At 47.1% G+C, this 13,681-nt stretch overlaps 1 protein-coding gene across 1 annotated transcript in view; it reads left to right on the plus strand.

Annotated features, from left to right (window-relative positions):
• Positions 1–3,519: 3,519 nt before the first annotated feature.
• The window catches only part of BCAN (brevican), a 56,144-nt gene continuing 45,982 nt past the window's right edge, over positions 3,520–13,681 (plus strand). Inside the window, exon 1 of the mRNA XM_030187912.1 lies at positions 3,520–4,414. The gene's annotated coding sequence lies outside the window, so the exon portion shown is untranslated. The remainder of the gene's footprint in view (positions 4,415–13,681) is intronic.

Genomic DNA, 13,681 nt, shown 5'->3' on the forward strand with positions numbered 1-13,681 from the left:
GTTCTACCAGGCCTTTAAGGAGCAGCTGGTGCCGATCCTGGTGAGGGTATGGGGGGCAGCCCAGTTGGAGGGTTCCTTGCCTAGTTCCTTGACAGAGGCGGCTCTTATCCTACTAAGTAAGGGGAAGGACCCGGCGATGCTGGCCAACTGGCGGCCTATAGCACTGCTTAATACGGATCGAAAAATCTTTGCGCGAATGCTATTCCAGAGAATGAGGCAGGTGTCTGGGGATTTGCTAGCAGCCTCGCAAGCATGTGGGGTTAAAGGGAGAGGGGTCTTGGAAGCTGCAGCGTGGGTGCGGGAGGGGGTAGAACGCAGTAGAGTGGGAGGGCATGGTAGGCTGTTGGTAACACTCGACCAGGAAAAAGCGTTTGATAGAGTGCAGTGGGGTGTCCTATGGAGCATTCTGGAGCGCTATGGGTTTCCGAAGGGTTGGATAGAGCAATTACAGCTACTCTATCGGCATGCGGGGTGTTTTCCCCTGGTTAACGGGTGGAGAGGGCAGGGGTTTGAGGTAGGGGCAGGGGTCCGACAGGGGTGCCCACTCAGCCCGCTGTTGTATGCATACGCCATCGACCCTTTTATAAGACGGCTGGAGAAGGGGGGGGCGGAGGGGCTGGAAGGGGTGGAGGTGGGGGACAATAACCAGTTAAGGGTCGTGGCGTATGCAGATGACGTTACAGTGTGGGTAGCGGACCAGAGGGAGGGAGGTAGATTGCAGAACCTGATCCAGGAATACTCGCAGGCAACAGCGTCGCAGGTCAATTTTCAAAAGTCCAATAGCCTGTGGGTTGGGGATCAGGGGCTGCAATTTGAGTTGGGAGGTAGGTTTCCTACAGCTGTGGAACGTATACGGGTCTTGGGAATATACTTCGAGAAGGGGGATTATAGGCTCTACAACTGGGATAGGTGTCTCCAAGAAGTGAAGGGGAGGGTGGATAGATGGAAGGGGTGGAAAATGACCATGGGGGAGCGGGTACAGCTCATCAAGGCACACTTAGTTCCTTTGTTTCTGTTCGTCAGTTACATCTGCCTGCTGCCGGAGAGCCGGTACACGGCCTTGTATGGGGTGTTCTTCCGGCTGCTCTGGGGCAACAGGACGAATCCGGTAAAACGGAATGTTACCTATCTGCCTAGGAGGGAGGGGGGGGTGGGCATGATAAACCCAGTCCTGTTTTTCAGCGCTTTGTTCCTGCAGTTCAATCTGGGGAGGGCGGTAGGGCGGGAGCCACCGGGGTGGGCTAGGAGTGTCCTGCAGTGGTGGCCGAGATATTGGGACCTATGGCGGGAGGGGGGGAGGGTAGTGGCACTGCGAAGGGGGGCTCCGGGGGGGGTGAGTTATTGCAAGACCCTAGTGAAATTGGTGAGGGTGTGGGGGCTGACGGTGGGGGAGGTGAAGGCAGGACAACGGGGGGTCTGGATGGACAGAGTACGGGCGCAGGTGTTCTCAGCTCCTCTGGCGCTGAGGGACGCGCCGGCCCCACGGATGCAGCAGGGGTTACGGTTGATTGCTTCGAACCGCATCCCGGTGAAGTATAAAGACCTGGCGTGGCTGTCCTTTCACGGTAGACTGTACGTCCGAGGAAATTTGAAATATCGCAATGTGCGGGATAGAGGGTGCCCACGGGAGGAATGTGCTGGAACTGAAGAGACGATGGAGCATTTCCTGGTGAGGTGCCCATTTACAGTCCAGGTCTCTGACCAGGTTTCCTCGTTGCTGCAGATCCCCAGTTTCCGCAACTACAGCTATGCGGACTGGGTGTATGGCCCAGAGGGTGGAGAGGGACGCGGGGATCCGGTAACACGCTTTCTGATTTCGGTGATATTGCGGTACTGCCTCTGGATGGCGCGCTGCAGGGTGTCCCTGTACCAGGAGGTCCGGCCGGCGGAGGTAGTCAGCTGGGATGTGGTAAGGGCGGTGCAGGAAGCGGCGAAGTGGGAAAGGGTAGAAAAAGGGGTGGGGGTGGCTTCGAGGTGGTGGAGACACGTGAGGCTTAAGCCGCCATGAGGGGACATGCTTCCCAGGGGATTGTGTGCCAGTTGTCTGAAGGGGTTGTGGGGGGTCGTGGGGGGGGGTTGATCCATTGTATTATTGAGGAGGGGGTGTACATAGATAGGCAGACCATGTCTAGCTAGGAGCCTGGGGTTTGATTTGCATGTCCGGTTTTTTTCTTTGGTCTTTCTAATAAACAGTTTCCACTGTACTATTGAGGAGGGGGAGGGGGTGTACATAGATAGGAGGACCGTGTATAGCTAGGGGCTTGTTTTTGATTTGTATGTTATTTGTTTTTAGTTTTTTCCAATAAAAAGAGTTTTCCAGTCTGCCCAACTCATTTTACATGGTATGTGATACTTTATACCCGAGTTTGATTTGTCCTTGCCTTTCTCAGGGCATAGACCGTAGAAGTCTGCCCAGCACTGTCCTTGTACTAAAAGTTCTGAAGATTCTGGAATCCTAAAGAGTTACAAGATTCCGGAATCCCAATTAGTAGCAACATTCCATGTAGAACCCCAAAGAGTAACATAGTAAATGACGGCAGATAAAGACCTGTACGGTCCATCCAGTCTGCCCAACTCATTTTACATGGTATGTGATACTTTATACCTGAGTTTGATTTGTCCTTGCCTTTCTCAGGGCATAGACCGTAGAAGTCTGCCCAGCACTGTCCTTGTACTAAAAGTTCTGAAGATTCTGGAATCCTAAAGAGTTACAAGATTCCGGAATCCCAATTAGTAGCAACATTCCATGTAGAACCCCAAAGAGTAACATAGTAACATAGTAAATGACGGCAGATAAAGACCTGTACGGTCCATCCAGTCTGCCCAACAAGATGAACTCATTTACATGGTATTTGATACTTTATACCTGAGTTTGAATTGTCCTTGCCATTCTCAGGGCACAGACCTTAGAAGTCTGCCCAGCACTGCTCTTGTAATAAGATCTGAACCTAATGTTGAAGCCCTTTAAAATTTACCCTCCAGTCCATCCCTATCTGTTCAGTCACGATCAGGGCGTAGACCGTAGGAGTCTGCCTAGCACCTGTAAAGTTTAACCTCCCCACTCCCACCCCTTCTCCCCTGGCTACAGGAACAATGGGACAGTGCCAAAGGGTCCAAGTAGGGGGCTCACCCTCCCCTAGCTTCCATGAAATTTAATCACTTTTGATAGGGGGGTTATGGGCCCCTGGCCCTTATTGCCCGAGACCCCAGAACACTGTCAGTCCTCCCTGCTTGGCCACCTTCTTTCTCCTTAGCTGCTCCTTGCATCCATTTCTTCTCTGCCAAATCCCCTGGATATATTTATAAAATGTTCCAAGCAGGTATAATTTCTCTGGTGTCGATTAACAGTAACCTGCAATTAGTCCATGAGGGCATGCAAAACCTCAGGCCTCTCAGAAGGCAGATTCCGACCGCAATGCCCCCCCCCCCCCCCCCCCACACTCTTTAAAAAATGTTCACCGAAATACAAAAAGTCCTTGCTGCAGTTTCTCCGCAGTGAAATTGATTCCTGCCCTACCTCATCTCTCTGTTGCAATAATTTCACCTCCCAAAAGCCACCACACCGCATCAAGACGCTTGTCATTAAAATATAGTCTTTAAAAAGAAAGATCACAAGACGTGTGTCATTCTGAATGCCATATTCCCAGCACCTTTTCCCTTTCTTTCAGCTCATCCTGTGCCTTCTGGCCTGTTTCGAGGGGCCTGTTCGCTAGACCGGTGCCAACTTCTTTCATGCTTATCTGTACAGCGCAGGTCTAGAGTACAGACGAGGGAATCAGGCCTCCGACGCAAGGGCGGTGTTCCCCAGCCTATTCTCTAACGTTATTCTTCAGTCTTCACGCTTCGATGCTGCAGAGTTTTCTTTTTAATTTTTTTTATTGCAGTTGGTGGAGTCAGCAAGTTCTGATGCCAGCGAATGGAAAATAGAAAAAACATATTCCACCTCTCTCTCCCCTCCCCCCCATCCCATCCTTTCCTTGGATCTGTACTTCTGCCCTCTTTCCTTGGGCTAGGTTTATGTCCCACAAAGTCAGGGGGAGGAAAAGGGGGGAGTAACGCCCCTTGATCGCCAGCCTGGTACTGAATTAGAAATACACGTGTCGAGCCTGTGAAATGACTTGGCAGTACGGTTAGGTGCATTTTTTTTTTCCAGGGCAAGAGGTGGGATAAAAGACGCTAGAAAGGCAGGCGAGGTCTCTTTGAGGGTTGAGGGGTTGGTCTTGTGTTGGTGCAGCTCTGGCCTGGGGTGGATCATTTTTTTTGCAGCTCCTGCTGGCTGAATTTTGGATTAGTCGCAGTTTCGTGCTGCAACATCCCTCCCCCTGCAAGACTGGCAGGACTAAAAACTTCTCCTTTCAGCGCCTTGGTCGGACGAAGCTGGTCCCAGTCACATCCCTGCAACTAAAAGCCAGAGGTGGGTAACATCTTTCAAAAGTGCCCCTTTTCTCCTCTCCCTTCCAAAAAGGAGCTGACCCTTTCTGCTACTGGGCTAATGAATTTCCCTGAATTCATTCATGCGACGCTTTCTTTAGTGAAGATGAGTTAATGATGAACCTTTTTCTAAATAAGCGTTAGGGTTATTAACTCTTGGGCTCCGCTGTTTGCATAAATTCTGGACACTTCGGTGTTGAAACGTAAGATTTGTCCTGGAACTGCAGCAGGACTGAACTCTTCCAGGGAAGGACAGAGACCAGAGCTGTGAAAGTGAATTGCAGGGCAGAGGAAAGTCACAGCAACCTCTGCACTGCTCAATGGCTTGGGGGTGGGTGGGAGTAGAGGGTGGGTGGGTGTGGGGGAGGGAATCACTATTTCTATTCCTGCAGGACACGCTGATTTTGGAAATATTGCACCTCTTCTCTCCCCCCCCCCCCCCAGAAATAGATCCCAATTTTATGCAACTGAGTTGGTCCCTTTTTTGGGGGGGAGGGGAGGAAGAGTTGCTGATTTTGGAAATATTACACCTCTTCTCTCCCTCCCCCACAAAATAGATCCCCTCGTTTACTCCTGAGCTGGTCCCTTTTGGGGGGAGGGGGGAAAGAGTTGTTGATTTTGGAAATATTGCACCTCTTCTGTCCCCCCTCCCATACACAAAATAGATCCCCATTTACTCAACTGAGCTGGTCCCTTTTTTTTTTTTTGTGGGGGGGAAGAGTTGCTGATTTTGGAAATATTGCACCTCTTCTCTCCCCCCTCCCATACACAAAATAGATCCCCACGTTTACTCAACTAAGCTGGTCCCTTTTTGGGGGGGGGGAAAGAGTTGCTGATTTTGGAAATATTGCACCTCTTTTCTCCCCCCCCCCCCCCACAGAAAATAGATCCCAACGTTTACTCAACTGATCTGGTCCCTTTTTTGAGGAGGGAGGAGGAAGAGTTGCAAGCCTCTGCAAATAATCTTTCTCACCACGTCTGCCCTAACAGAAAAATGAAGCCCCCCACCACCTTGGGGGGATTACTGAGGAAATTCTTCGCTTCTTTTACCTGTCATCACACTGTCTATGGATTAAGCTGTAGTTTATCCAGGTGTATAATACTTTGAAAGCATTTAATAATTTGTTTTTGCTTCATCTAGGTATCACAGGATAGAGAGTAGGGGGTTGTAAGACTCAGTCATAGGTCGCTGTATAGTTAATTACCCAAATTAAACAGTTAAGTGACTGCTCAACTTATTCTGGGGATGGGGGAGATCAATGCAGCCCATTAAGTAGAAAGGACATAACAGAAACTTTCTCCTTATCTACAAGATATTATCCCTAGATGTCTCTGAGAATATCGTTAGAAAGGACACAGACAGACCTGTGGGGAACCTTATACATTACTGGAATAATGTTAAAAGGATCACTGGCAGCAGAGATGACTTTCTGTTGTTACTGATCTGGACTTCAGAGTTAATGCTTATCATTAACTGGACCCGATGGGACACATTCAAGGGTACTCAAAGAACTCAAGCATGAAATTGCTGATCTGCTGTTAGCAATACGTAACCTGTCATTAAAATCGTCCATAGTACCTGAAGACTGGAGGGTGCAGGGCCGTGCCAAGGGTCTCTGGCGCCCCCCCTGCAGACTACCAGTTGGCGCCGCCGCCCCCCCCCCCCCCGCACCTGCCTGGCTCCAAGGCAGCGATTCCCCTCTCTCCCTGAGCCCTACCCGCCCACCCATCCATGCCCATCTGTCCCCTGCCCACACCATTCATCCCGATCAAGCAATTCCCCTCTCTCCCTTCCATGAACCCTGCCCTCCCATCTATGCTCCTCTCTCCCCTGCCCTCCCGCTCCCATGTAGGAACTGCCCGTCCTCTTCTCCCCCCCAAGATCCCTTTCCTTTTTTTTTCTTTTAAATTTACCTTCCTCCGGCAGCGCAGCGTCAGTGATGATGTCAGAAGAAGGCGGGACACTGAGCGAACCAATGGAAGGCTAGAGACGTCGGGACTGGGAGCGCCGCCTCCTTCACTGATGCTGCACTGCCGGAGGAAGGTAAATTTAAAAGAAAACAAAAAGGAAAGGGATCTTGGGGGGGAGAAGAGGGCGGGCAGTTCCTACATGGGAGCGGGAGGGGCAAGGTAAGCACGCAGCGGCGGCGCCCCCCAGAAGATGGCGCCCCCCTGCGGCGCTTACCCCGCTTACCACATCGGCACGGCCCTGGGAGGGTGGCCAGTGTGATACCAATTTTAAAAAGGGTTCTAGGGGTGATCCGGGAAATTATAGACCGGTAAGCCTGACATCGGTGCCGGGCAAAATAGTGGAAACTGTTATAAAGAATAAAATTACAGAACACAAACATGGTTTAATGGGACAGTCAGCATGGGTTCAGCCTAGGGAAGTCTTGCCACACCAATTTGCTTCATTACTTTGAAGGCGTGAATGTGGATAAAGGTGAGCCAGCTGACGTAGTGTATCTAGATTTTCAGAAAGCTTTTGATAACCTTCTTCATGAGACTGCTGAGAAAAGTTAAGAGTCATGGGACAGGAGGCAAGGTTCTGGTGTGGATTAGGAATTGGTTATTGAACGGAAAACAGAGGGTAGGGTTAAATGGTCATTTCTGTCAATGGAGGAGGGTGAACAGTGGAGTGCCACAGAGAACAGTACTAGGACTGGTGCTGTTTAACATATTTATAAATGATATGGAAATCAGATCAAGTGAGATGATTAAATTTGAGATGACACAAAACTATTCAAGGTTGTTAAAACACGTGCAGACTGTGAAATATTGCAGGAAGACCTTAGGAAATTGGAAGACTGGGCATCCAAATGGCAGATGAAATTTAATATGGACAAATGCAAGGTGATGCGCTTAAGAAAAAGATCTGGGTGTCATAGATAATATGCTGAAATCTTCTGCTCAGTGTGTGGAGGCGGCCAAAAAAGAAAACAGGATGCTAGGAATTATTAGGAAAGGGATGGTGAATAGGACTGAAAATACTATAATGCCTTTGTATCACTCCATGGTGCGTCTGCAGCTTGAGCATTGCGTTCAGTTCTGGTCATTGTATCACAAAAAAGATATAGCGGAATTAGAAAAGGTTCAAAGAAGAGCAACCAAAATTATAAAGGGGATGGAACTCCTCTCGTATGAGGAAAGGCTAAAGAGGTTAGGGCTCTTCAGCTTGGAAAAGAGACGGATGAGGGGCGATATGACTGAGGTCCACAAAATCCTGAGTGGTGCAGAACAAATAGAAGTAAATCGATTTTTTACTCGTTCCAAAAGTACAAAGACATATGTAGAGGACACTCGAGGAAGTTACATGGAAATACTTTTAAAACAAATGGGAGGAAATATTTTTTCATTCAATGAATAGTTACACTCTGGAACTCTTTGCCGGAGGAGGTGGTAACAGCAGTTAGCGTATCTGGGTTTTAAAAAGGTTTGGACAAATTCCTGGAGGAAAAGTCCATAGTCTGCTATTGAGACAGACATGGGAAGCAACTGCATGTCCTAGGATTTGTAGTATGGAGTGTTGCTACTCTGAGACTCTGTATGGAATCTTGTCACTCTTTAGGATTCCAGAATCTTGCTATTCTTTGGGGTTCTAGATGGAATGTTGCTACTCTTTGAGATTCAGCATGGAATTTTGTCACTCTTTAGGATTCCAGAATCTTGCTATTCTATGGGGTTCTACATGGAATGTTGCTACTCTGAGACTCTGTATGGAATCTTGTCATTCTTTAGGATTCCAGAATCTTGCTATTCTTTGGGGTTCTACATGGAATGTTGCTACTCTTTGAGATTCTGCATGAAATCTTGTCACTCTTTAGGATTCCAGAATCTTGCTATTCTTTGGGGTTCTACATGGAATGTTGCTACTCTTTGAGATTCTGCATGGAATCTTGTCACTCTTTAGGATTCCAGAATCTTGCTATTCTTTGGGGTTCTACATGGAATGTTGCTACTCTTTGAGATTCTGCATGGAATCTTGTCACTCTTAGGATTCCAGAATCTTGCTATTCTTTGGGGTTCTACATAGAGTGATGCCACGATTTGGACTTCTGCCAGGTACTTGTGACCTGGCTTGGCCACTGTTTGGAAAACAGGATACTGGGCTAGAAGGACCATTGGTCTGACCCAGCACTCTCAGGTGTGATATAAGAGTTTACAGTCTAAGGAATACCTGAGGCCCCGATGCTCAAAAGAAAACACGGGTGCTAGAGGCTATTAGCGCCATACTAGCACTCGCATTTACCTGTGCAGAATGTTCCGAGGGGTCTAGCGCAGGAAATAACAAGTGCACCAGGCATTAGCGCAGAGACCATGCAAATGTAGTCAAGCTCATGTAAATAAGATCATTTTGTATTCCTCCCCAATGCTCAGAAAAGAGCGCCCAAAACAAAACTGCCTTACCGCCATAAAAAATAACGCAAGGTCGGAGCAGGTGTTAGGGTGTTGGAAGAGAGGATTTCTCATGATTCTTTCTGCAAAATCTGCCACTTTTGATTGCTTTCGTAAGCAGAAGGAAGCCCGTGCGAGCCCTTAAGTGCTGGTCGAGAGAAACAGCATACCCAAAGGAAAGCATATATTGGCGTTTATTTCCTGCGTCTAAATTTAAAGCGGCCATGGCGAAAGCACACATTGGTGTCTGTTTCCTGCATCTAAATATAAGCGTCCAAGCTTAAAAAAAAAGTAAAATGCTTATATTTATGCCACTGAAAACAGATGCCAGTGTATGCTTCACATTTGGGTTCTACCAGGCACATGCCCACAGGAGCTGGGCTTACCGCGGAACTTTTCTGTCCAAGTGCTAAGCACAATCTTCCCGCTGAACTTCCTAAAGCTCAATGTTATGAGTGTGCCTACATTTGCATCTCATTAGCACTGAGCATTAGGGCGTTGTTCCGCACTGTTCTGCTGGTGTTTCTACAGCGCTATTCGGGATAGTGCCGGGGTTTTGAGCATCGGGGCCTGACGTCATGGACTGGCCCATGGTCACAAGGAGCATCAGCGCTGGAGACAGGATTTGAACCTTGACTTTGCTAGTTCAGTTCTTTGTCGAACCATTAGGCCATTTTCTCTCCCAGTCCTGTTTCTTTTCCCCCACTGTAGCTGAAAGGGAAGGTGGATGCCACTGCTGACTTGTCACCTTTCTTTCTTTCTTTTTGAGAAAATTGCCATTTCCTGAGGGTCACAGGTAGAAAGATCTCTAGATCTGGGGTCAGGGATAGATCCATGGGGATAATTTATTTATTTTTTGACCCTTGGGGACACAGATTGTCCCTGGGGAACATAGATGTCTAGATAAAATGATCCATGATGGGTACTGATGGAAATGTCCCAGGGTCTCAGAAAGTTCTTTGCAGATATAGACTGAAGGATGAATGAGGACTCGGCAGCTTTCTGATTCAGGTCTCAGGAGGCACAGGCTGATAGATTACTGGGACACATAGATCCCTGAAGACAGAAATAGAAAAATACCTAGAGACCCAGAAATCCATGGGGACTCAGGTAGGGAGATTCATGGGAAAGGGGGACTTGATATACTGCTTTTCTGAGGTTTTTTTTTCAACTACATTCAAAGCGGTTTACATATATTCAGGTACTTATTTTGTACCAGGAGCAATGGAGGGTTAAGTGACTTGCCCAGAGTCACAAGGAGCTGCAGTGGGAATTGAACTTAGTTCCCCAGGATCAAAGTCCACTGCACTAACCACTAGGCTACTCCTCCACTCATTCCACCAATAAGAGCCAACCTCAAGTGATGTCACAATGGCTTGATTGCCTGATACTTGGCTCACTTCTGATATTGTGATGTCATAAGGGAAAGGGGGAAAGGGAAATGGGACTTGATATACGGCCTTTCTGAGGTTTTTGCAACTACATTCAAAGCGGTTTACATATATTGAGGTACTTATTTTGTACCAGGGGCAATGGAGGGTTAGGGCCACATAGTGATCTCTGGGGGCTCAGAAATATCCATAGAGGCATAAAGAGATTCATGGGGGACACAAAAGGATCCCAGGGGACACAGATAGATCCCTGTGATGTACAGATAGAAATCTGTGCTTTACAGATCTTCCTAAGTGGCTCTTTAGAAAAAGATTCTGCAGAGAAAGGAAGGAGATTTCCCAGAGAAGGTTGTATGAGAGATTCCAATGCAAACTATTCATCCATTCTTCCACTTATGACAGGCAATGCTCCATCAGCTGTTCCATTCAGAATAATGGGAATCCTATGGGTTACTGCTGTTCAGCACTTAAGCCCATTTAGTTACATTACCAGCTCTGTAGCTGTGCTGTCCTTGGGTTTGAATGAGCACTTTTACTTTTGCCCACTAAGAGAAATCTCTGCTTGGTTGCACTTCAACTGTAATTAGAGCAGCAGGCTCCCCCTACCAAGGCTGGCTATCAATCCCGATGCATACTGTACGCTCTGTCACAGGAGAGGGTGGAGGTGAGAGGGAGGGATGGGGGCGGTGGGTGTCTTTCTTCTCTTTTTCACAGCACTAGTCTTTTGAAGAACAGAACTCCCTTGGACTACAAAATTGCCAAGACAGAACTGGCTGTGACAATGAGAGGTTGGGGGGTGGGGGGTGAACATTGATTGAGAGAACCATTATAAGCTACTCTAGTAGGCTTGGGGGGGGGGGGGGGGAGGGATCAGTCCTAAAACATACAAAGAGAGAATCTACCAGTTATGTAATAAACAGCCGACAAAGCAGAAATAAGATCATCCAGTCTGCCCAACAAGATATATATTCATAGCATAAGGCATTGAGGTAGACTAACCTGCCACCTTACTCCTTCGATTTTTGATATTTCATGACCAAATTGCCCCTTTTTCCCCACAAGGGTTGGAAGGAATTCCATGAACCATGCACTGCATACTTTCCCCACTTGTACGTAAGATATTATTCTGTAGCACAATGACGATAAGTCTCCTGTGAGCATAGTTTTCATTTTTGTCGGTAATTGCCCCAACCAAGGTGAAGACTTACATAGTAACATACATAATAGATGATGGCAGATAAAGACCTACATGGGCCATCCAGTCTGCCCAACAGATATATCGCATCACATCATATCATATGCTTGAGCTTATTTATTTATTACATTTGTATCCCACATTTTCCCACCTTTTTGCAGGCTCAATGTGGCTTACAATAAGTCATGAGTAATGGAAATATATAAAAGGCATTTAGTGGTATAGAAGGATCTTGTACACATGATAATGATAAAGCATAATAATAGTATAACAAGCAGATATTATAATACAGTTCTAAATATATGTGGGGGAGTTGTGTATATTCATATTGGTTGATCTTTGTGGTAAGCTTTGTTAAAGAGATGGGTCTTCAGTAGTTTGCGGAAGTTCGTTAGTTCGTAGATCGTTTTTAAGTTGCGAGGTAGTGCGTTCCATAACTGTGTGCTCAGGTAGGTGAAGTTTGATGCGTGCATTAGTTTGTATTTTAGACCTTTACAGTTCGGGAAGTGCAAATCAAGGAATGTTCGGGATGATCTTTTGACATTCCTGGGTGGTAGGTCTATCAGGTCTGACATGTAGGCTGGTGCATCTCCATGAATGATTTTGTGAACTAGTGAGCATATTTTGAACGTGATGCATTCTTTAAGTGCATACCTGATCTTGATCTGTCCTTGCCATTTCGGGGGGGGGGGGGGGGGGGGGGGAGGGGGAGGAACAGACCGTAGAAATCTACCTGGTACTGATCTTATTTCCTAACTATTGAAATTGCCGTCAAAGCTCACTCTAGCCCATCACCGCCTTCGGTGAATCTCTTCATAAAGACAGTTAATAAATCCCAATAAGTAAACACATAAGATCTGTCTAGACTAATACCGTATTTCCTCTATTTTATTGTAGAAGTACTTTGTCTTCCCCTCCATATACCTCCCCCCCACCCCCCCATATCTTGGAAAAACGTAATTCACACAGTCTGATGTATTTTGATGATTTTTTTTTCTGATGTGCCCTTCATTCTTATTACACATCTACCAAAACGACCCTTTCTGTTTGCCCCAAGAGCGAGGAAAATGTGTGGAGAAGAGGCAGGCAAAGGGGGAAGGGCTATTTTGTGTCTGTATTTGGGGCAAGTAGGGAGGCAACCCTCAACCTAACGAGAGGCAAATGGGTCACCTAGCTCCGGTAATTTGGACAGGATGACTCTTCTCACTCAACTCAACTTCAGACTTCTAATTTTCCTTTTTCTTTTTCGCCACAAAGAAATAGGAATGAAATAAAACCCAAGACTGCCTGAGAGATGAATGGAAAAGGACTTGGTGACCAAGGGACAGCAGGGAAGGCAACTCCCAGCTGGTCCTGTTGGCTTCAGGGCTGTTGCAGTGATTCACAGGTCTGAGCTGGCTTCGTCTCCCTTCTGAGGGAGGGGAGGGAGGGCACCAGCTTTGCTGGAACCTGCCAAGTTTCCTCACCAAGGAGATGCTTTTCTTGGGTTTCTTGGTCGCCTCCAGAGTGATCGTCTGTATCCTGGGGCCTGTTTCCCATTTGCTTTGTCTCTCTTTCCATTCCTCCAAGTTATTTTCAGCTGGGGGAAAACATATCTTGTATGTTCTGGCTTGCAGTTAGGTTTTACATTAAGCTAAAACAAATACTTAATCACCACAGCCTGCCGCTTGGTGTTACCAGGCAGTGATTCTGTGGTACGATGCTAAATAATGAGTTGTTCCTGGCTGTCTGGTCCATCCCAGAAATGGTTCTTAGCAAAAATATAACAGACCTTCATGAACGATGAGCCAAACCAAAGCTGAGATATGATTAAAAAGCGTCAAAAGGTGCCAAATTGTGGTCCTGAATTTGTCTTATGGACAGACAGAATTCAAGCCCTCTTGGGGGCAGGGGTAGTGGCAAGGGAGGGAGGTGACTGGAGAGTGAGCAGGGGGTGTGTGGGCAAACTGATGAGAAGCAAGGGGGGAGGGGTAAAACAGCCATTCCCAACCCAGTGCTTGGAGCACACCTAGTCCCATTTTATTAAAATTCTATTAACGTTGTACTTCAAATTACTATGTAAGCCGCATTGAGCCTGCATTATGTGGGAAAGCGCGGGGTACAAATGTAATAATAATAATTGGGGTTTCAGGATATCCACAATCAATTTGCATCAGATAGATTTGCATGCACTATCTTAATTGCATGTCACTTCTCTGTTCTATCAAGAACACTGGTTGCCCTTGTCAGCACGGATTCAATTCAAGCTCCTAGTTCTGGTTTTCAAGTC

The sequence above is a fragment of the Microcaecilia unicolor genome, chromosome 14 (assembly GCF_901765095.1).
Source record: "Microcaecilia unicolor chromosome 14, aMicUni1.1, whole genome shotgun sequence".
NCBI lineage: Eukaryota > Metazoa > Chordata > Amphibia > Gymnophiona > Siphonopidae > Microcaecilia > Microcaecilia unicolor.